Source organism: Pteropus medius, unplaced genomic scaffold (genome assembly GCF_902729225.1).
Source record: "Pteropus medius unplaced genomic scaffold, Ma_sr-lr_union100, whole genome shotgun sequence".
NCBI classification, from domain to species: Eukaryota; Metazoa; Chordata; class Mammalia; order Chiroptera; family Pteropodidae; genus Pteropus; species Pteropus medius.
In genome coordinates this window covers 8841021-8864715 of record NW_024355990.1, presented here as the reverse complement: position 1 = coordinate 8864715, position 23695 = coordinate 8841021, and the positions used below count along the sequence as shown (strand labels likewise).

General features: G+C 40.5%; 1 pseudogene; it reads right to left on the bottom strand.

Moving 5' to 3' along the window:
• Nucleotides 1-2762: 2762 nt before the first annotated feature.
• LOC120600429 (uncharacterized) lies at nucleotides 2763-2881 on the bottom strand (annotated as a pseudogene).
• Nucleotides 2882-23695: the final 20814 nt, after the last annotated feature.

Here is a 23695-nt window from a genome sequence, read left to right as displayed (position 1 = left end):
TAGGCCTGCAGTGCATCCTAGGCTGGACTTTCCCCTGGAATGAACTTCCTTTAGCTTGTATTAAACACTCTGTAGATGGATTCAGAGAATGCACTTTAAGTATTTTGGTTCCAAATATCCTGCCTCCTCCAGGGGAAGGCTGTGATAGCCATTGTTTGAGCAAAGAGCAAGAAGCGACTACACAGGTTGTACTCCCATGAAGCCAGCTCTGCATGTACATTTTGATAACAAAATAACTTCAAGGAAATGTGTTCAGATATTTCTAGCAATTGCCTTTTGTGATTACATTATGAACGGTTATTTTCTTTCTGCTAATTTTTTGTATTACATTTTTTTTGTATTAAATTTTCTCATTGGTACATATAAGTATAATAGTCAGACATAAAAATCATTTTAAAACATTACAAATTGTTGTAAATCCCACAAAACTATAGTATATACCCGGAAGCTTAGCTGTGAGGTTTCCTAGGCATGAGTATACTTAGCTGTCAGCATCTAAAATACTTCTGAGAGTTTTGGTTATTTCAGCTGTAGTTGCTTAGTGGTAATAAAATTAACCCTTGGCAAATTGACTGAAGTTGATGAAGGCTGTCAAAATGATCCTTTTGCCTTTCTTCTCCACGAAGGTCTCTCTCTGCATTTCCTCCTTTTAGCTACCTAGTGACTTCCTATTTTCTCATATATCCCCCTTTATCACCAGAGGAAAAGTGTTAATCATTGGTTACAAGGTTACTATGTGCAAAGAACCACACTAAGTAAATTGTAATATCTCCTTTGTTCTTTTTCACAGTCTTATCAAGTAGGCAGTGTTAGCCCAGTTTTACGGAAGAGGATGTTGAATCATAGAGGTTATGTATCTGTGGCCAAGTTCACATAGTAAGAGACAGAGCATGATTAAAATTCAAGTGGAGTAAGTAGTTTCCACTAATGGCCACCAGCGGTTTCTCCCATCTTTGTATATGCTTGTATTCCTTAGATCAAGAGCGGAATCTATTTCTCTACTCCTTGAATTGGGGAGGGCTTTGTCACTTGTTTCGTTGAACAGAATGAAAGGGAAACGGCGCTTGGAACTTCAGAGTCTAGATCTCGAAGAACTGGCAGTTTCCGCTTGCTAGCACATGGAACCCAGACACCATGCTGTAAGGCAGTCCAGGCTAGACCACTGAGGGACTGGAGACCATGTGTAGAGAGGTCAGGAATGAATAAATCATGCCACTGTACTTGTAAACCTCATAGTCTAGTGGAAGACATGGCTCTGTAAACGAAAAACTATGAAGCGTTGTAATCTGTGTTCTAATAGAGGCAAATAAAAAATTGCTGTGGAAACCAGAATAGAGAGCGAGTGATCATGTGTGGGTGTGCGGAAAGGTGTGTGGGGGTGGGGGCAGCAGGTGGGGAGTGGAGAAGGTACCTTTACAGAGGAGGTGATGGTACTTGTCCTGCGTCTGGAAGGTTAGTAGAGTGAGAAAATAGCATTTGCAAAGACGTGGCGGTGTAACAAAACCTGATGTGCTCGGAGAACAGTGAGTGAGCAGTACTTTCAATGGCTTCTGGCTTCTTTTACTTCTAAACCTTAAACACTCTAAAAGCTCTAAACTCACTCACTGCAGTTTCCATGCCAGCAAGGGTGTAGGATGGATAGGAGAAAGGGCTTCCTGCAGTGATTAGTGTGCTTTTTAAACATTTATTTCTCTTAACCAATTCTCTTATTGTAATTTTAGGTAGCGTATTAGTTTTCTAGGGCTGCACCAACAAATTACCACAAACTTAGTGTCTTAAAACAAAAGAAATTTATTTACTCCCAGTTCTGGATACTAGAAATCTGAAGTTGAGGTGTTGGCAGGGTCACACTCTTTCTGAAGGTGCTAAAGGAGAATCCTTTCTGGCTTCTTCCAGCTTCTTACTCGTGGCTACAGGTGTTCCTTGGATTGTGGCCACATAACTTCTGTGTCTCCATCTTCATGGGGTCTTATTCTCTGTGTCTACATCTTCTCTTATATTGTCATTGAATTTCAGGCCCGCCCAATCCAGGAAGATCTCATCTCAAGATCTTTAGCTTAAATTTGCAAAGACCTTTTTTCTAAATAAGGTCACCTGGTTGGATGTAGCTTTTGGGAGAGGGGGGTCACCCTTCAACCTACTACAGATGGCAAACTAAAAATTTCCTTTGCTAATGATTTATATTTAAGGATAGATTTTAAAAAACCCTCATTTCATCACTTCTAAACTGCAAAAAGTTTAAAATTCAAAACGGTTTACTTTTAATGTGACTAGTTGCGTCTCTTTCCTAAGCAGCACCTTAGCAGAATTCTCTCAGGCGGAACCCAAAAAGTCTGCATCGTAGTGTAATTGGCCCAGTGACTAGTTGTTAAATTGTCATCTTATGAAATATACATGGTTACAGTAAATGCCAGTGAGACTGTGGTCTACATTATTACAAATAATTTTCATTATATTTTACTGTCAGCAAATGCTGGTATGCAGCCCATTGCCCTTTCTTATATGAAGACGATAATAAAACAGAAAGTACACCATCATCTGAGATCTTTGTGTGGGATACCAAAGACTATAAACTCAATTGAAAGAAACATGAATGGAAATTTTATGGGCTTTCCATTAGACTTATCTTTGCTTCTTTTGTTAGTAAAGAATGAGAGTCCTAGAACTTGATATTGTTGCTAGACCCCAGTTATCTTTTCTTTGTAATTCAAGTTTCTATTCCTTTTTTTTTAAATTTATTTATTATTATTATTTTTTTTTTATGCTCACAGTACTCGGTCTTCTTAGGTGATCTCCCATCTAAGTACTAACCAGGCCCGACCCTGCTTAGCTTCCGAGATCAGACAGGATCGGGCTTGTTCAGAGTGGCATGACTGTAGACTAAGTTTCTGTTCTTAATCAAAGTCTGTGGGGTGTGGGGACTCGCCCAGTCCATTGAATGATAGAATTGTATCTGCCAAGGTAACGTACAAGAATTTGGACAGGTTTAAGCTGCTTTGTCATCAGGAGGGAGAGAGCTTTTAGGCTTGCAGGAACTCTGTCTTCTTCAGTTGCTGCCAGTGGGAATTGTTGTAATTTTAGGCGTTTCTGTAAAAAAGTCAAAGATTGCGGGAGGCAGGAGGGAGTCTATTCCATTAAAATCTTCCTATGAGTATTGAACAGTTTCCAATTTCTTCCTCATTGCCATCATCTTCATCTTTATCATCATCATCATCATCAATACCATCTGGAAAATTCTCTCATTGAACTAATAGTTGACAATCATTTTATCCTGTCCTCCAAAATAAAAAAAAAAGAAATGCCTTAGAGAAAATCCAAGTGGGCTCTTTGCCTGCTCGCTCTGTTTCTCTCTGTGTTGATTATTAATATATTCAAAATATCCACTGACTCTAACACATGTCAAATCACGATCCCAAACAGTTGGTCTCAACAGTGTAGAGCCAGCCTGGTCCTTAATTCTGTGTCCTTCTTTTTCTCACATTATAATAGCTCACTGTTAACAAAGGCAGAAGAGTATAATGCCTTGGCCAAGATGTTTGTCAGCTTTCAAGAAGATGAGAATCAATCTCCATGCAGAGTTGACATCAGAAAGGTATACGCTCTGAGACAGGGCAGATCACCTTGTGCCATTTTCTGTAGACTTTCTTAGATTTAATAACCAATTGTTCACTGAATCTCAGGAAGCAGTCCCTGGGTGTGAGTGTAGCAAGGAGTCTCTCCTTAGAAATCCTCTGTAATTCAAGACATAGTACCTTAATTTCAGAAGCCAGGTCTCTGTGCATACTGCCTAACGAGTGGGCACACAGAGATTTGTCAGATGAAAGACAGGCAGGCTCTGAGCAGTCAATGCACTGAGAAGCCGTGTAAATCCTATCTAAAGTTCCGGAGACTTAAAAAAACAAACACACGTTTTCCCGCCTGACAGCTATTCAAAGCAGTGTGGCTACTCCAATCCCCTTCCCGACTTCCGTCATTCCAAATCTCTGAGACTGATAGGGAGTCCTCATGGGAGACTCTCATTTAGCAATCTGGAAAATTGATGAGCTGAGAAAATACAGAAGCTAGGTGGCGCTGGCTGCCAAGGCTGCACCCGAGAAAGGTCTGCATGTGGGAACGTGCCCTGTGTCCAGAGGACACCGCGGTGAAACTTCCTTGAGTCTGGTACTCGATGTCGGGAGCGGTTTTTAACGGGGGAGGTATGAAAGTTTCCTCTGGGACTGCTCCCAAACGTTACCTGTTCCTTCTGTCTTAACAAGGAAAACACGGAAAGCACCGTTTGTATTTATGTGTTTTCTAAACAGACTCCTCTTGATCATTTGCGTTTCTAATATTCTGTTTGGTCTTTTGGGTTTTGCAGTCAGCACAGACTAGGACTTCTACAGGAAAACCAGAGGTTCCAGAATAGCAATCCGAAGAGGACTTGGTTTCAGTCTCTTTTCCATTAAGGCCTGTTTTCCACCAACCGCATAACCTGTGCATTTGGAATTTTTTCCCAATAGCATTGGCTTTCATAAGTTATAGTGCCTGTCAGGAAATAAAACGGCTTTGATGGAAAGACCAAAATTATAGCCGAGGACACAGGAATGTGGAACCAGCCTTCGAAGTCCGGCAGAATGGAAGAGAGCAGAAGTGGCCCGTGCCCGCAGGGCAGGTCCAACAAAAGTAGAACTTTTATGAATTGCTAGTCACATCTGGCCAAATCATCTTCTACAGTTACTTAGCCTAGGCACAAGAGATATCAATCTTACAAATCTGATAAAATTTTCTGCTTTGCGAATGCTTACGGAAAGTGTTTTATATATAGAAATATTCAATCACATTTAGATACATTTAACAAATTCCACTTATTGAAAATAATACCATGACATTAAAATGGAAATGTCATCAAGAATATGGTTTTTGTTAATATTGCCAACTGTTCAGAAAGATACAGGGCGTATGTACATTTGTAGTTTTGAGGGGTTAGGTGCACAAGAAAAAAGCAGACCATGCTGTTGATTTTTTTTGACATATTGTTAAATTTGTCTTTATTTGATGTGGCATAGAATGTTGATACTAATTAATCCCCAAGTGGAAAGAGGCTTATAGGTGGTGGTGAGGGGTGGTCATAAACTTTTTTATTGGTCTCAGAGCCGCCGAAATCTTTGTTCCAACACAAGTAGCTCTAACCCAGATTAATATTTCTCCTGTCACCCCTCCATAAAAGAAGCCCGTTGAAGAGAATTTCCTGAAAAAGTACACCATTTCCCTTTATTCCCTTCCTTCATTCCCTTGCCTTAAGCAGCACACACATTTGTAAACCCTGTTCCAACCTAGACATGGTAGCGATGGAAGAAATAGGGGTTGAGAATTTCAAGCTTACTCCTGCAGTCAAAATAGACTTCAGCCTCATGTAGCTAGAAATGGCCACAGTACCTTCACAGAGGAGAAAGTAGTCTCTAAAATGGTGGACCACTCATTCATGTTGTTCATCACCGCAGTCCTGGCACCTGGTGCAGTACCTGGTGTATGGCAACTGCTCCTTCGCCAAGTTACTTTTCCCTGACTGTTTCCACATGAGGATCTCTGTCATCTTAGACTGAATATGAGATAGTTTATCAAATAGTAAACCAATAGGGTTGAGCGCCTACTACATGCAGGACTGTGTTAGAAACTACGTGGATTGCAAAGAATGATATGTGAATCCACGTTTCCTAAGGCAGTGGTCCCCTTTTGGGCACCAGAGACCGGTGCTCCTATGAGAATCTATTGCCTGATGATCTGAGGTGGAGCTGAGGCCGTGATGCTGGCGCTGGGGAGTGGCTGCAGATACACATGAAGCTTTGCTTGCTTGCCTGCTACTTACCTGCTGTGCGGTCCCGGTTCCCAGTAGGCCACAGACTGGTACTGGTCCGTGGCCCGGGGGTTGGGGACCCCTGCCCTAAGGGGTTACCTATAAGTACACGACTACAGATTTGGGAGGACATTGCCTATCAACCGCCTGTCTGAGGATCTAGCTGTGTTTCCATCTCTAATCTAGTTAAGCTACAAAATGCCACACCAGAAACCACAGAGCCGGTTTTTTCCTGGATAACTGTGCGCAACAGCCGTTGGCTTTCTATGGGCAGGATTTGGCCCATAGAACTCATGTGTTGCCAGTGCTTAAAGGAAGTTAGGGATTAAATATAAACCTGTTCTGTGTTCCTAGGGTAGTATCCATGAGCTCACGAGGTCATAGTCACATCGGCACACTTGGCAAGTTCAGGGCACTGTTATGCTATCTTTAGAATTAGTTTTAGTGACTCGTTTTGAATGCATCAGATATTAAAGCGAATTCTCTTACTGTGTTTCAAGGACTTTTCTTTTCTCCCAGGTCCAGTGTTACAAGTTTTGTTCTAGGACAAAATACACATCTGTGTTAGCTTTCTTTTGTATCTCCTTTTTGATATCACATTATAGCCTTTTTTCTTTTTGGCATAAATGCATTCATAGCTAAATTATGGAGTGACCAGAATTTGTCAGTCTCAGTAGTTTTGACATTTTGGGCAAGATCATTCTTTTTTGTGGGGGCTATCCTGTGCCTTGTTGGATGTTCTTAGTATCTTCCCTGGCCTTTGCCACCGGATGCCACTAGCAGACACCCTCCCTGCAAATATGTCTCCAGATAATGCCACACATCTGGATGTGTCTGGGTGGGCGGGGGGTGCCACCTGTCGAGAACCACTGACTTAATACCAGCATTATTTTTCTGCCTAGACCTATAATATCATTTATTCAGTGGCCACAAGTTGGCAAATGGATTTTTTAAAACCAAAACTCATGTGAACAAAATGCCAATGAGGAGGGATAAAAACCAATTGGAGATGCTCATGAACTATTTCTTGACAGAAGAAATGCCTTGGGTGACCTACCACGTTCGCCACTCACTCTGCCCTCACTCATACTTAGTTGCTTTTAACAATCTAAGGCAGGTGTGTGACAGACTCACTAGCTGCAGAACTTCTGGAGAGTTCTCTGGGTGGAGGGTTATCTGAGCATGCCTGCCGCAGGTGCATGTGGGTGACTGAACTTTTAGCGGCATCATCCTGACTGGAATTTCATTCTCCTGCCTCTGCTTGCTCCTGAGATTGCTTACTATTGAATTGACAGGTGGAAAGAAACTTTTATAAATGAATTCTTTTCTGTATTCTTTATTGCTGTGAGTGGAGAGTGGTATAGATGGGAAGAAAGCAAAATTGCAGATTGAAAAGAGGAAAGCCAAGGCAGATGCTGATGGTTAGATATGTAAGTGCAGTTGGCAGAGTAGTAAGACAGCCATGTTAACTGCTCTCTGAATAGTTTAAAATCTTCTGGAATAAACATTTGGGGTTTTCATAGGTGATATGCAAGGATTTTTTTCTGCTTGTCCAGAAGGTAATCTTGGACCCTTTTAGAAGTTACAACAGTATGTCCCTCTCTCACTTTAAGAATAAAACTTTAGTTAGGAAAGTAGAGAGGTGGTTTTTTTGTTTGTGGTGTGTGTGTGTGTGTGTGTGTGTGTGTGTGTGTGTGTGTGGTGTGTATGTGCACGCGCGCTCGCCCGCCCGCTTCTGCAGGCTTTTGTAACCGAAGTGAATAGAAATGGCTTTGAAAGATTGGGGGTGCGTGGCTATGTATCCTTTAGGTCTGTGCTGGTCTGTTGCCTCAGGGTCTATCATGGTAAGCCTGGAATAGGGAAGGGCATGGAGATGGGTAAGGGAAGAAAAGTCAGGGAGCAAAGGTGGGGGTTGGAACAGAGCATTTGTTGACTGGTTATCAGTTGAATCATTTCATATATTGCTCCCAAGAAACCTGTTTTTATTTCCTGTTTATAGATGAGTAAACTGAGGTGAGAGAAGTCGAATGTGTTAGGTGAGAAAACTAGGAAGTGGCAGAGTTGATATTCACACCTCCTGTTATGCGACTCTAAGACCCATTCTTTTTGTTACACTGTGACACCCCCATGCAAGATGAAGTGTCTGTCCTGTCAGCTTCTTGTGATGAGGACGTTGTAGGTATTGTAGGTAGGCATCGTCTTTGATGAGATGTGAAATGTCTAGCCAGCGTGTTATGATCACATGCTGGATAATTGCTAAGGAATTTGTATGTGTTGATTATGGTCTGGCTAAAGAGCATAATATTTGACTGCCAAAGATTAATTAAAGTATGTAGTAAAGTCTTTTGCTACTTAAACACATAATTTCTAGCAAAGAAAAGGCTGATTAAAGTACGTAGTTACATAAAATCTTTCCAGATATGTTATTTTCTCTTTAAAGAGACCATTTAAAATTTTATTTGTGGTAACATAATATTGTTTTACAAACATTTATGAACCTCATAGTGGCCCTAGAATGTTTTATGGAGACTTTACTGAAGTGAACTGAAATGATGAATTACTTAAAAACTGGTAAAACAAATTTTCTCATTATGTTTCATATTTATAGATTGAAATCATCCCATTCTTGGAACTGTTGGTCAGACCCTCAGTCTTGCTATGGAATGTGCTAACGTGGTTATCTACACATCCTCATCCTCCCCATGGATGCTGCAGTGCCTGGCTCTGTGACCACCTCCCCTCCCATCACCCTTGGCCTCCAGAGGGAACCACCTCTGAACTCCTTAGTGATCCTGGTCCCCATTCCTGATGGCCTTGGTGAACGGTGTCTCTGGGCTAGCCATGAAACATGCTCCTCTGGTGGGTCTTCTGGACTCACATAATGTATCCATTGCAGCCTGTCCATGGCCCTCAGCTTTATTTCTTCTTCTGCCACTTGCCAGCGTAACTCAGGCGTTTCTACATCTCTGAGAGTTGACCATTGTTTCTGAGAGGCTTCTAAGAGCCATACCAGCAAAAAGTTTGCTCAGTTCCCAGGAGTCTTTGCAAGAATATTAAATACCATTTAATAAAATACTCCTAATCTAATGAAATCTTCCTTATTCAGCCTTGCATTCCAGCCGCCATGATCAAACACCCTTAAAACCACATCGCAGGAGAATGGTCCTGACTCCTGCTAGTTCCTAGGTATATAGTTTTCCAGGCACACAGCCTCTTTCCACTCTTATCAGACCCAGCATAGCTCCAGATGGATCATGCTGAGATTGAACCGTAGTTATCAGCCTGGGAACTTGGAGGTATGGCCAGCTCCTCACTGAGGTCCTCTATCAGTTTCCTATCACTGCTGTAACAAATCACCAATTTAAGTGGCAATACAAATTTATTATCTTACAGTTCTGAAAGTCGGAAATTCTAAAATCAAGACGTCAGGAGAATCAAGTTCATTTTCTTGCCCTTTCTAGTTTCTAGAGGACACCTGCATCCCTTGGCTCATGGCCCCTTCCTCCATCTTTAAGGCCTACAGCATAGCCTCTTCAGATCAATCTTGCTGTCTCGCTCTCTTGCTTTCTCTTTTTTTCTCTTGCTCTTTCTCTCACTCTCTCTGTGACTTCTTTCTCTGACACCGACCCTCTTATCTCCCTCTTACAAAGATCCTTGTCACATTGAACCCACCCAGGTAATCCGGGATAATCTTCACATCTCAAGATTTTAACTTACTCAGATTTGCAAAGTCTTTTTACCACGTAAAGTAACATGTTGACAGATTCTAGGGATTAGGACATAGATATCTTTGAGGGTCTCTTCTGTCTACCACAGGTACCTATTGTTTTATGGGAGAGGGGCTGCTGTAGTGCAAAATGCTAGATAACTCTTAGAGGAGTGACGGGCTTCCTAGTGCTGGGGACCGACCACCCATGCCCCTCCTATCAGCTAGCTTGCTGTCCTCTTCTTCTGCCTGTTTCTGTGGATTGCTCCTGGCACTATTTTTGTTATTCCAGGAGTCTGGGAAGTTGATGCCAAGATGGGGTAGTCTGGAAAGATGGGATCATCCATGCTGGGAAACATCTGGGAAAATGCCATGTAAGGGAAAGTAGTGGGGGAGATGAGATGAGCTAGAAGAGCCTTCAGCCCATGAAGCAAGTCTCACCCTGAATGGTGAACGGGAAAAGCCTTAGAGTTCCCTGCGGTCTAAGGGAAGTTCAGTAACGCTGTTGGGGCCCTCAAGCCAAAGTTGGCTGTCTTTGGAGTCTCTGTATCCAAAGAATGGTTTTGCCTGAATGTCCCTGGCATTCAGTCATTGGTCAGGAGCAGCAGCCTGTGGGAGCTATAGCCTTGGCACATACATGTCATTGGATTCCAGAGCTCAGCAGATGGGGCCTTTGATCAGTTGCCCTCCTTGTATTTGCATATCTGTGATTAGCATTCACTCGTTGCCATGACACTCTTGACTTTCAAACATTATGAGAGAAAACTTAGACAATAAATATGTAGTCATAACATTACCACATGATTCTTGAGAATGTAGTTTAAGGACTATGGAGAGGTATAAACTTCCTTGGCAGTCAAAAAGAAGGAAAGAGCACAAATAAAAATGTTATGGCATTTGTAATAGACCCTGAAGGATGATTAATATTCCACTGGAGTGACATGGGCTGAGGGGTGAGGGCATTCCTCATGGAGCAAACGGCTGAGCACGGTTTCAGAAGGAGGATAGTCTGCAGTATGCTGGGGACAGACAGTGCATGGTCCGATGTGCCCAAGGCATCAGACATCTGCAGGAAAACAGTGGTTTCTGAATAGGATCTTATGGTGGGGGGGCAAGGATGGGTGAGCTAGGTAGGCGTTCACCAGCAATAGGGAAGGCAAGTGTTCTGGGGGAGGAACTAGCTGGTGAAGAGGAAGAGGTCTCAGGGAAAGGAGTGAAGATGAACTATATTAACGGATAACAAAGGTGCTCGTCATTAGATTTGAAACGTGTCCAGGAATTGTGAGACCAAGGCATTAAAATCATCATTAATATAGTAGTAGCTGATGATATTGTGGAGTGATGGTCAGAGAAGAGTTGAAGGAAAAACTTGGACCAGAAGTAAGGGTGAAGGGCAGAGGGTGTCTCAGAATCTTGTAGACTGTAGCGAGGAGGAAAGAAGAGGCAGATGCAGGTAAGTGGCATAATTTACTGAAGCTGAAATGTCAGGGTAATAAAGTACCCCTTTTCTGTGTTCCCACAGTACAAACATTTATCATGGGCCAACCAACAATTACAATAAGTGTGCGATAAATACTATCTCCCCTGGCAGATTGTGGGTACCCCGAAGACTCATTCATCTTCGTAGCACCAGGATGTGGTTCAAAACCAGGACCATCTGAGTATTCAATAAGAAATTGTTGAATAAATGAATGGGGAATGGGTATCAGGAAATGAAAACCAGTATCAGTTGGGTACATACTGAGTGATAAGCACTCTCAGGAACTTTTGCCTATTTATTTCACTAATTTTCCAGCAATCCTATGAAGTAGGTATTCCCATTTAAGAAATGAAGAGATTGAGGCTTTGAAGAGTTACATAACTTGCCCAGTTTCCCATCACTAGTAACTGGCAGAAACAGCAAGATGCTGGAGTGGGTGGGGGATGGGAGCAGAAGTTTCCTTCATTGAGGAGGGCTTTGATGTGGTTTTTGAAAAATCTGGTTTTGGTTAACACTAGGAAGTTAAAAGAGTTTGTGAATGAAAAGGTACAATTTAGTGGTAAGGCAGTGGACTTTCAGATGATGCAGTGAAAATGAGACTATGGCATAGTGAATAGGGCTAGAATGGTCCAGTAATTGAACAGGGATGAGAGAATGGAAAGATACAGCTGCAAGAATGAGTTTGAAAACCTGGGATTTAGGAACCATTTCTTCAACATTACTTTGTTGAGGAACTACAGCACAGAATATAAAACAGTAGAATAAAAAAAAACAATATAAAACCAAGTTATGCTATTAGTTATGAGTTATCTATTGCTATGTAACAAATTACCTCAACATTTAGTCGCTTGAAAAAAACATATATTATTTTACAGTGTATGTGGAATCTAGTTATGGCTTGGCTGGGTCCTCCAGCTCATGGACCCTCACAAGGCTTCAGTCAAGGTATCAATCAGCTTGGGCTGCATCATCTCAAGGCTTGACTGGGGCGGAATCTGCTCCAGATTGCTCATAATATTGTCGGTAGAATTTAGTTCCTGGCAGGCTGCAGGACTAAAGGCCTCAGTTCCTTACCACTTGGCCTCTCCATAAGGCTCATGTGGTAGCTGGCTTTATCGAAATGAGCGAGTGAGAAAGAGGAAGAGAATGCCAGCAAAATGGAAGCCACAGGCTTTTATAACCTTATTTCGGAAGTAATGTTTTGTTAGAATCAAGTCACCAGGACCAGCTCACCCACAATGTGGGGGCAGGGATTACGTAAGAGAATGAATACCAGGAGGTAGGAATCCCTGGTGGCTAATTTAGAAGCAGCCTACTACAAAGTGATTTGCTAGAGATAAGATATTCTCTTACAAAAGAAAAATTAGGGAGTAAGTTTTTGGTGTGGAGGTTAACATGAAATCAAAGAGAAATTGGTTATAAATAACTTGGATCTATAAGGAAATCGAATGATTTATTCAGACTCAGGTTTATCTTTATGATTCACCTTGTGCAGTAGGCTTTCTCGTAAGAAATTACTTGCAGCCAGTCTGATCCTTTTGTAATTGAAGTGTTGATTAGAACCTTTCACTGTATCATCCTCATCTAAACATTTGATCACAGATTTGAAATCTTATGCTTTTTCAATGACAGATGCACTTTTACCAAATTATTGAATGATTCAATGATAAAGGCATTTCTTGTGTTTCTGGAGCCTCAGTTAAGTTTTGAAACACATTCTGTGACTGGACAGGTTTTTTTTTTTTTCCTCATGGTCTCAGTGGTCAAAGAATAGTGACTGAGATAAAGTCCTATCTACATTGATGATCAGTTGCAGGAATTCAATAAAGAAAGATTCAGTCTTGTTAATGGAAGAAGACAGTGTTTTTATCCTCTGAAACCCAGAATCTTGTTACTGTGGATGGAAAGGGAGTTTTAAAGGTCTCCTACATCTTTGCCGGAGACAAATTCAATCAAGACTCTACCTTCTCACAAGGTGCCAAGACCATTTTAATGTTAGAAGGGTAGCCTCCTTAACAGATGGAGAGCCAGAGGCAAAGAATGAAGTTGGACCCCTATCTCACACCATATACAAAAATTAACTCAAAATGGATCAAAACCTGAATATAAGAGCTAAACTATGCAACTCTCAGAAGAAGACAGGGGAGTCAATCCAAGGAGTGGCCTTGGATTAGGTAATGTTTTCTTAGATATGACACTAGAAGCAAAGTAACAAGATAACTTTGATTTCATCAAAATGAAAATCTTTTGTGCTGCAAAGGACACCATCAGTGAAAAGACACCCCACAGATGGGGAGAAAATATCAGAAGGTCGGTCATATAACTGACAAGGCACTTGCATAAAAATACATAAAGAACTCTCAAAACAACTCAATAAAACATAAAAATAACCCAACTTAAATGTGGGCAAAGGACTTGAATAGATAATAAAGAAGATTTAGGAAAGGTCAATAAATACCTGAAAAGATCCTCAATATCATTAGTCATTAGGGAATGCAAATCAGAACCGTAATGAAATACAATTTCACACCTACTAGGATATCTAATGAAAAAGACAACCAGAAGTGCTAGTGAGTATGTGGAGAAATTGGACGCTTATATCTTGGTGGAAATCTAAAATGGTACAGCTGCTTCGGTAAACAGTTTGACAGCTCCTCAAAAAAACATAGAGTTAGCATATGATTTCTCAATTCCACTCCTAGTATATACACAGGAGAATTGTAAACATATGTCTTCACAAAAACTTGTACATGAATATTTATAGTAACATTATTCATAATAGCTGAAGTGTGAAAACATCTAAATATCAGCTGATGAATGGATAAACAAAATGTTTATGATGTATATAAACACCGGACTATTATTTGGCGATGAAAAGGAATGGAGCATTGATACAGGCTACAACAGCAATGAACCTTGAAAATACTATGGTGAAAAGATCCAGACACAAAATGCCAGGTGTCGTATAACTCCATTTATATGAATTGTCTTGAACAGGCAAATACACATGGAGAGAAAGTGGTATGGAGTGGCTGGGGTTGCGGGGAAGCGGGGTGGGGAGTGACTGCTAATGGTTCTGGAGTTCCTTTCTGAGGGGAGGAAAATGCTCTGTGAGTAGATGGTGGTGACTAATGCATAGCTTTGTGTATATGCGAAAAACCACTGGATTGTACACATTAAAAGAGTGAATATTGTAGTATGTAAATTATATTACGAAAAAGCTGTTATCAAAGAAACCTCTCCCTATTTTACCTCTTCTGAGTCTTGAAATTAAAAAAAATTTTTACTTTTCAATTACAGTTGACATTCAATATTATATTAGTGTCCGGTGTACAGCATAGTGGTTTGACATTTATATAACTTATGAAGTGATCACCCCTGTCAATCTAGTGCTCACCTGGCATCATACATAGTTATTGCAATATTATTGACTGTATTCCCATGACTATTTTCTAACTACCAATTTGTATTTCACTTCTTAATCCCTTCACCTTTTTCACTCAATCTCCCAGTCTCACTCCCATCTGGTAGCCATCAGTTTGTTCTCTGCATCTCAGAGTCTTGAAGATTAATAAAACAAACAATAGTCTGGACTATATTTTAATTGCTTTTGAACAAACAACTTTGACCAATTTAAATTTTTAGCCACTGTCATTTCATTCCATGTTTCTTAGTTAATTACATTATATCCCATCGAATCTATCTGACTCTACCACAAAAATCTATCATAGCAACCTAATCGCATATCATTCAAAGAATTTTAGAGTTTCATTCAGCATGGATATGAAGGCCAGGAAAAAAAATCCATTCTTCATCATTTCAGTGTTTTGAGTTTTCATTATCATTTTATTACTAAAGATGAGTAATCTAACAGATGTAATTAGATGAGATACTATCACTTGTCACGTAAAATCTCTTTAGAAAAAGTTCAAATTCTAGCATCTCATTCCCTAAATTCTCAATTCTGTTTCTGAAACATAGGATCTGATGTATTTAATGTATTTTAAAACAATATATTTCTAAGCACAAGATATATAATGACAAAAATAAAAAATGCCCTCAAAGAGGATGTTACCATGCATGACAGCTTATTTTTTGATTTGGCAAATTTTCTGCCAAGTTCTAAGCAGCTGGGGAGAGTAGCAAGTAACAAAATAAAGCAGATTTATGGAGCCCACACATGGCAATATTTTTGTGTAAAAGTAGTCAAAATCATTATACTTGTAGATGAAAAAATGGATTCCAACAAGTTTGCATTTTTTAAAGAACATTTGTATTTGATCTCAGTGAACTGGAAGAACTGAGCAATTTATTAGATTCATTGATCACTGGCATTGTAACTCACATAAAATCTGAGGAAGTCTGCCATGCGTTAGCTCTCAGAAGATTAGGATAACAATACGATGATTTTCAGTAAGTAGAATTCGACCCATTTTGCAGTCTTCATATCTTCATATCCAAGGAACTGAGGTGAAATAAGCCATTAGAAGAATTTTCCACTGCAACATCTTTGTTTTGTTCTTAGGTATTCCTAAACTTTTCTGATAACAAAGGATAGAACAGACATAAATGTGCCACATCTTGAGAAAATCCAGTGGACACTACTTCAATTTTAAAATATAAGTGAGAGAAATGATTGGTTCCAGGTCTGGGGCAGTAGAGGTACCAGGCAAACCTAGAACAAAGTAATGAAACATAGAGTAAGGAAGCACTATATATATAGTGGCCTATCATCACAAGGATACATGACCCAGCTTGAAGAGGTTTCTAGTCAAATCTAGAACAATTTGAGCATCAAAATAAGTAAAATAATGAATTATAAACCATTTAAAAATTAGGAACTTGTGAGTTCATTCCAAAAATAAATGGATAAGTAAATAGGAGAGAAGGAACAGTTCTTGCTAACAGTTGAATGCCAAGGGCCAGCTGGTAAATGTGGGGGAGCACTGGACTTGGAAACTTATTATGAGCAGTAGTAGTATAGGTTGGATCAGGCAAGAATAATCAATGGATTCTAAATAGAGGCAGAAATTTTGGTGAGGAACAGGATATTTATATGGATTTAAAGTGTCTCTTCACAGACCGTTGTAAGGGAGACCGAAAATTCAGTAAATGCAAGGCGAAGAATCAGGTCTCACTTTGCACCTTGGCTTGTGCTCAAAAAAGTCACTGTCACTCACGAGGAACTGATGGACATTGTCTACCTCCAGGTGTGACATTCCTGGAAGGACATCACATCACCTATGCAGTATTCCAGCTGAGAATACCTAACAGTATAATCATGAGGAAATATCATACAAGTCCCAAAAGAGGAACTTGAAACAAAAGAGGGACTGACTGTATTTTTCCAAAATGTTAATATCATGAAAAATAAATAAAGGCTATGGAAATGTTTCAGATCAAAAGAGGTCAGAGACATGACAAGTAAAGCAGTACCAGAATATAATGCTGTATATGGCACTTAAGTCAGTGACAATTGTAATATAAATTATAGATTAGGTAAAAACATTTTTTGATATTAAATTTGCCAAAGTCGACAGTCGCACTTAGGTTATATAACAGAATATTCTCATTCTTAGGGCATACACATTGAATTATTTATGGGTCAAGGCCATGATATCTTTAATTTACCATCAAATAGTTCAGATAAAAATAGATATAGCTAGAGAGTTAGATACTTAGATATATAGTCCAGTGATAGAGCAAATCAGGTAAAATCTTAAAAAAACAGGTTAATCTGAATAAAGGGTATGTGGATATTTTTCATTTCTATTTTTACAATTTATAAATTTGATGTTAAATAAAAATTTAAAATATATCATTGATCTGGGAAATGTTTGTTTCTCTTGGCAAGGAGGGGTTGCTTGTTTGTGAAGAACTTAGCAAATGAATCCCTTGACTTGGGAAATGTCATGCTTTTCAAATATGATGATTTTGCAAATTAAAATTTGGATGTAAATTTGGAATTATGTTGAGAAGGAAAGGCAAAAGGCTAATTTTATTTCTGTTTAGGGGCGATTTGGTTACAAGAGAAACAAACCCATGTTAACCAAAGGACATTTATTATAAGGAACCAAGAGAAATTCATGAAACCCAACTGTGGGAAGTACTACTGGCCTCGTGGGAACTATTAAGATGTCAGACTCCTCTCCCTCTTTGCCTCTCTCCCTCTCTCCCTTCTTCCCTCTCTTTCCCCACTCCTTCTATCCCCTCCCCTCCCTCTCATCTAGTATGCTCTGCCCAGAGCTACAGAGTTTACAGATAGAAAAGTGAAATTACTTCTTCAGCAAAGATCATAGAGGCATTTTTGGGTAACAGGGTATGAGCTTTGTGGATACCCCAAGTATTTATTTTTATGTTGAAATTAAAGAAGAATCATCATTGCTCTTTAATTAGTAACTTAATAAATTTAATCTATAATTAATAATTTAATTGTGGTATTAATTTATCTTAAGGGTAATTTAAGTTATAAAAAATTATAATTTGAGCAGTGATGTGCTTAGATTCTCCTTTTATAAAGATCACGTTGGCATACCACAGAGAGTAGATTTTAGAGAAACGAGAATGAATGGAATGTAGGTTATAGTTTAGATGCTATTTTTATAGTCCAAGCAAAACATGGTGACTAGGGCTGGGATCATAGCAGTGTGAAGATAGAGAGAAGAGGATGAATGAGAAACATTTCGAAAGGCTACAGGTGACAGGCGGTGTTGGATTGAATGGGAATGACTGAGGGGAAGGAAGGTTTCAGGGATGCCTCCCAGGTTTCCAGGAGGAGTGAATGGTAGAGATGGAAAACATTAGGGGTAATTTTGGGGAGGAGTGGCCATGAACTCAATATGGGTCTTTTTTAGTTTGAGAAACTAAAAAGACACAAATGGAGCTCTCAGGGAGCTAGACACCGGGGCTTGGGCCTTGGAACATGGAAGAGAGCTGGTGTAGAGATACAATCTTGATGAAGATGGTAAGTGTATACCATTTGAAGCCATGGAAATTTATGCAGTAACTTCAAAAGAAGAAAAAGAGGGAGATGATACAGGCATTTAAGTCAAATCCTGGAGAACTCCAACATTTAAGGAATAGGTGGAGGGGTAGGATCTCCAACAAGAGACTGGGAAGAAATGGCTGGAGATGTAGGGGAGAAATCAGTAGAATATAGTGCTGTCAAAGGCACTGAGGAGTTTCAAAAAGGAGCAAGTGGTTAACTGTCAGATAGTGTTGATAAGTAAGATGAGGCGGCTATCATTCTTCTCCCCTTCATGCAAATGAGATGCCTGTTAAGGCTCATAGCGCTTAAATGACTCACTCAGGATCATGACACTATTAGCTGATAAAGCTGGATTTTGGACTCATGTCTTCCTGAATCTAAAGGCTGTGCTTTTAAGCATTGCCTCATTCATTTAGTCAGCACATATTTATTTTGTACCTACTATGCATAATGGATACTGGAGATAACATGATAAATAAAACCTACACCTTCTAGGCCCGTACTCATGCAGTTGTGATTTGGTACACATTTGTGCAATTTGTAGGGCGTGGGTAAAACAAGCTGTATTAGTTTTCTGTTGCTTCATAACAAATGACTACAACTTTGTGGCATGAATAATAACACCTATCTATCATCTCACGTTCTGTAGGTCAGAAGTTTGCGGGGGTGGGTCTTCCTGGGTTCTATGTTGAGTCGTACAAGACCAAATTCCAAATTCAAGGCTGGCCTGGGCTCTTATCTGGAGATTTGAGAAGAATCTACTTTCACGCTTCCTCAGGTTATTGGCGGAATCCACTTCCTTGCCGATGTGGGAATGAGGTCTCAGTTCCTTGCTGGCTGTCAGCTTGGGGACCTTCTCAGCTCCTAGAGGGCTCTTACAAGTCTTTGTCAGGGCTTTGTCACAGACCCTTTCACAGTAGCACAGCTTACCCCTTCCAGTCCTCCTCAGGAGCTGAATCTCTCTGACTTCTCTGCTGTCAGGCAGACAAACCTCTGTTTTTTTACCGACTCATGCTATTAGTTTAGGCCCACTTGGTAATCCCCCTCCGGCCACAGAACCTAACAGAATCATGATGTCTCATTGTACTTACAAGTCCCACCCACACAAAGGGATGGAGGCTCTATAAAGGTGACAGTCACTGGGGGATGGTCTTAGAGTTCAATGTACCACACAGACACAAAGCCCTCGTTGCTTTCTTTTGTCAGATCTCTAATTCTTGTTTTAAAAAATTTCATTGTTTGAGAAAGAAAAATGCACGTGAACAGTCCATCGACTTGAAAGTAGCAGCATCAGCATTCCCAGAAAAAAGCCTGGTCCCTTTCTGTGGGCACCAGCTTCCAGAGTAGAAACACGTAACGTGATTGTCCAGCAAAGCGGACATGTTTCCCTTCCCCACGACACCACAGATGGGAGGCTCAGCTGCCTTTCTGGGAAGAGGGACTGCTCTGGTCTGCATGGAAGGCCACCCAGGAGGGAGCGTGTCCATGCGGGAATCTGAAGAAAGAGTGCAGCGCCATGAGCACAGCATCAGATTCTACCACAGCCGCTTCGTTGCCTCTCCCGGAGAGATCAAGACAGACCGCTGTCCGGAGGACCAGAGTCCAGGATGCTGGTGATTAAGGGGGAAATAATGCTCTGGGGATGAGCAACACCAGCGGCCTACTGCCCAGCCTCCCAGCGAGCTTGCAGCTTGCTGCTTTCCAAGTTATAGCAAGATGTCTTGTCTTTGGGGAAAGAAAAGGGAGAGACAGGGGTATGGACAGTGCAATTAAGAGGGCTGCCAGCCTCTGCGAGTCTGGAGCCTGAACTCTTGGCTTTCAGGGTTGCAAAGCCTCCAAAAGGCCAGAGAAGCATCAGTGGACATGAATGGCAAGTCTCTGACAAGCATGCCATGTGTGATCTGCAAAATTACAAACAGACCTGGCATGCTTACTCAGAAGCCCAACAGAATCTGAGCATTGCTTACTGCTGTAAGTCATGGGACAGCAGGCACTCGCTTCACTGGAACTGGCTTTGGCACTAAGGAAAATCATCATATGCTGTTTTTTTTTCTTCTGTTTTTGGCTAATTCAGACCCCCAGGGAGAGACTTTGTTGTTGTGTCTGTGTCCTGTGCCTCTTCTGTAGTGCAGAGGAATCACGCAGCAGAGTCGGTGGCTGTCTGGAAGTGCTGAAGAGTGGAGCGGGGCAGAGATCATAACATGAGGGGCGTTTGCGTGAAAGGACTCAGATGCAGGCAGGCACCTGGCTGGGGTCAAACCTTTGTTCTGCCTCCTACTATCTGGGTGATCTCAGACATGTTGATTTTTCTCTGTGATCCCCAGTAAGCTCCCCTGAGTCCCAGTTTCCCATCTGTAAAATGGGGGGAGAATAATGTCTATAAGTAAGTATTCAATAAATAATAGAATGGGATCTGAAATGTAGGTTGTATCTCATACTACATTGAGCGGACCTGTTGGCTGCCTACTCAGAAGCCATCCCTCTCACCTTCTTCAGGGCTGGAAGAGCCCGTCTCCCATTATAGATTTTGGAAAGGCAAAATACTTGTCTTCCTAGTTTCTCTTACAGTCTTGACAAGGGAGTGTGACCAGGCCCTAGCCAGGAACTGCTACAGTCACCTTGAAACTTAAAGGGGAGACATCACCGTCTGTAGAGAAAGGAAAAATGAGAAGAGAGAAAGCACAAAAGTCCGTGACATCGGAGAGCCGCTGAGTTAATCCTGGAGTGTCCTTCCTGTGTTAGGGTTATCCGAGTTATGATGAGGAAACGAGTAAGCCTAAGCCTTCGTGGTTTAAAACAGTGGAGGTTTTTTTCTCTGGAAGCCAGGCAGGTGGAACAATTTCATTTTAAATATTATAGATTATTGCGTCAAAGGAGCAAACATACCTCTAGAGGATTTACAATAATTTTCTAAATTCTCTTCTTGTTGCTCATCTATTCCTCATCTAATCCATTGATAGACTGACCTTTCTATAATTATATTTTTTGCTTTTATAAGATGGTTGTCACTGTAGTCATGCTGTGTAACAAACATCCCCTAACCTCAGTAGTTTATAATAACGAATATGTGTTTCCCAGGTCTGTGGGTCAGCAGTGGTTTTGCCGGGGTCAGCTGGGGTTGCTTGTATTTGACTTGACACTTGTGTTGAATTCGGGTCTGCTCCACCTGCTATATATTCCCGTCGGTACAGAAAGATATGCAAGTAAACCAATCCACACAGGCACATTGAACACCTCTGTAGGTGTCACATTAGTTATTTTGTTGGTCAAGTCGAGTCATATAGGTAAGATCAAAGAAATAGTGGCGGGCATGAATATGCTGCCTTCTCTACTGGGAGGCACTGAAAAGTCATGTGGAAAGGGATGTGAACACATAATTTTATGACAAGGAGGAAGTAAGAATTGGCATCAAAACTCCAATTTACCATGCATATACTGGTGAACTGATTACAACCTTTAATAGCCCTATCTCTCTCACAAAATAAAGCCTACCATCATAAATTGGGCATTTGAAACTCTCTCAGTTCTTACCTTTACATCATTTTCTCTCATGCCTTCTTATTCAAATCGAACTGATCTGTTTTGTTCCCGATCATCCATGATCCATCTGCGATCATATCTCTGTATTATATTGATTACATTCATCGAGATAGGTCAGCCCTACCCAACTGAAGCCCAAGATACTTTCCATGTATTCAGTCTTCTGAGTCTGCACTGTAGCATCTGTTGAATTGTTGCTACATCTATTAAAGATGTAGTCCACTCTCATGACCTAATCACCTCCCAAAGGCCCCACTTTAATTTTGTTACATGCTATCCATGTCTTGGTTTGCACAATTAGTGTTTGACCATTTGTTTAAGGGACTTTGAGGAGGAGACACTTGTACTGGGTAATATTTGAGAATAGGGTATTTCTAAGGTTAACTCAAGTTAGATATAAAATTAAGATAGTTACATAAAGTTATCTAGATAAATTATAATTTTATAATTATAAAGTGATAGAATTATGGTTGGTTTTTAAAATTATAATATAAAGAATGGAATGTTTTATTTTTAAAAAATGGTAAACAATAGCTTGCTTTCTGTACCATGTGTACTCTTCTGGTACACAGAAGCGTAATATCACTGTGAATGGATGATACGAATGGAAGTGTTTCATATATTTAAATATTCTGTATTTTCCAAGCTATTCACATATTCCTCTGTTCTCCTTTCTCTAGTTGACATGGGTAAATGAAGGGGATAGTTTTTTTCCCATCATTAGTCACCCTAAGAACACTTTGTTCCAGCCTTTAAGGTCAGGTCACTTCAGAGCTTGCCCTCTGCTATTTCTGTGCCACTTCGGGCCACCAGCATCTTTGCCAAGGCTGGGGGACTCTGCGCCTTGGCTCTAGCCTTCCTGAAGCACTTGTATCCAGTCCCCCTGAGATCCTGCCATCTGGTCAGCAGCAGCCAAGTCCAGCCACTCATTGGACTGAGAAGAGTGGACCTTCGCTCAGTTTCCCTTCTCTCTGCTTAATCACATGGCCTTCTTTCTATTCCCACTGTATAAGGAACCTCTAACCCAATCTCATCCAGGATTCCAGGCTGTACAAAAGCAAGAACCAGACAGGAAATATTTTCTGGTAAAAGAGACCCAAACGGGCCAAGCTGTGCCCTACTGGATGGAGAGAAAGAAAGTATCGGGAGAACCAATTTGAAGTTAATATGTCTTGTGGCGCATGATGCGTGCTCTGGTGCATTCTGGCTATTTGTACTTCGTTTCTCCTGTTAAATGGAAAACTCCTTCACCCCCAACTCCGTATCTCATACATTTGAACTTCTTTCACACAGACTGTAGCTTCTTAACAACAGAAATTTATTCCTCACGGTTCTGGTTGCTGGCGTTCTGACATCACGATGCCAACATGGTCACGTGACGGCTCTCTTCGGGTTGCAGGTGTCTCATCGTATTCTAACCTGACAGGAGTGGCTAGGAAGCTCTGTGGGGTCTCTTTTATAAGAGTATTAATCCCATTATGGGGGCTCCACACTCATGATTTAAAACCTCCCAAAGGCCCCACATTATTTTTGTTATAAAGACAATACATATTTATGCCAACTCCCCAGAGTTAATTACAAGTTGTATTTCCTTTTTATCCTTTCAGACATTTTATATATAAACTTAAAAATGTGAATGTGCATTTGTACATCATGTTTTATACAAATGAGATTATAGTGTACGTAAGTCATAATTTGTTGGTTTTTGTACTCAAAATCTTTTCAAATCAGCATTTATGCGTGATAGATATAGACTTATGCATATCTTTATATTTATTTACAATTTGTGGTTAGCTCTGGGAGTGAAAAGTGGGAGTCTGAGAGATGAAAGGGAAAGTTATTTTTCACCATATACCTCTATATACTGTTTGGATTTTTAGCATAAATATATATTGTCTTTATAATAAGAATAATGCATTTATAAAAAGGCATGTAAATCAAACCGAGGTCTCTTTCTCATTCCTGCCACTAGCTGTATCTTTGCGTATCAGCATTATAGATCTACTTAATTCCCAAATAACTTCCTTTTTAAAGCATGAAAGCATTTGCTAACATGAATATCCTGTAACTGATGTTTTCAAATATAGGATGGCTTTCAAATATAGGTTTACTCTATATTGTCAATGAAGATGCCTACACCTCATGAGA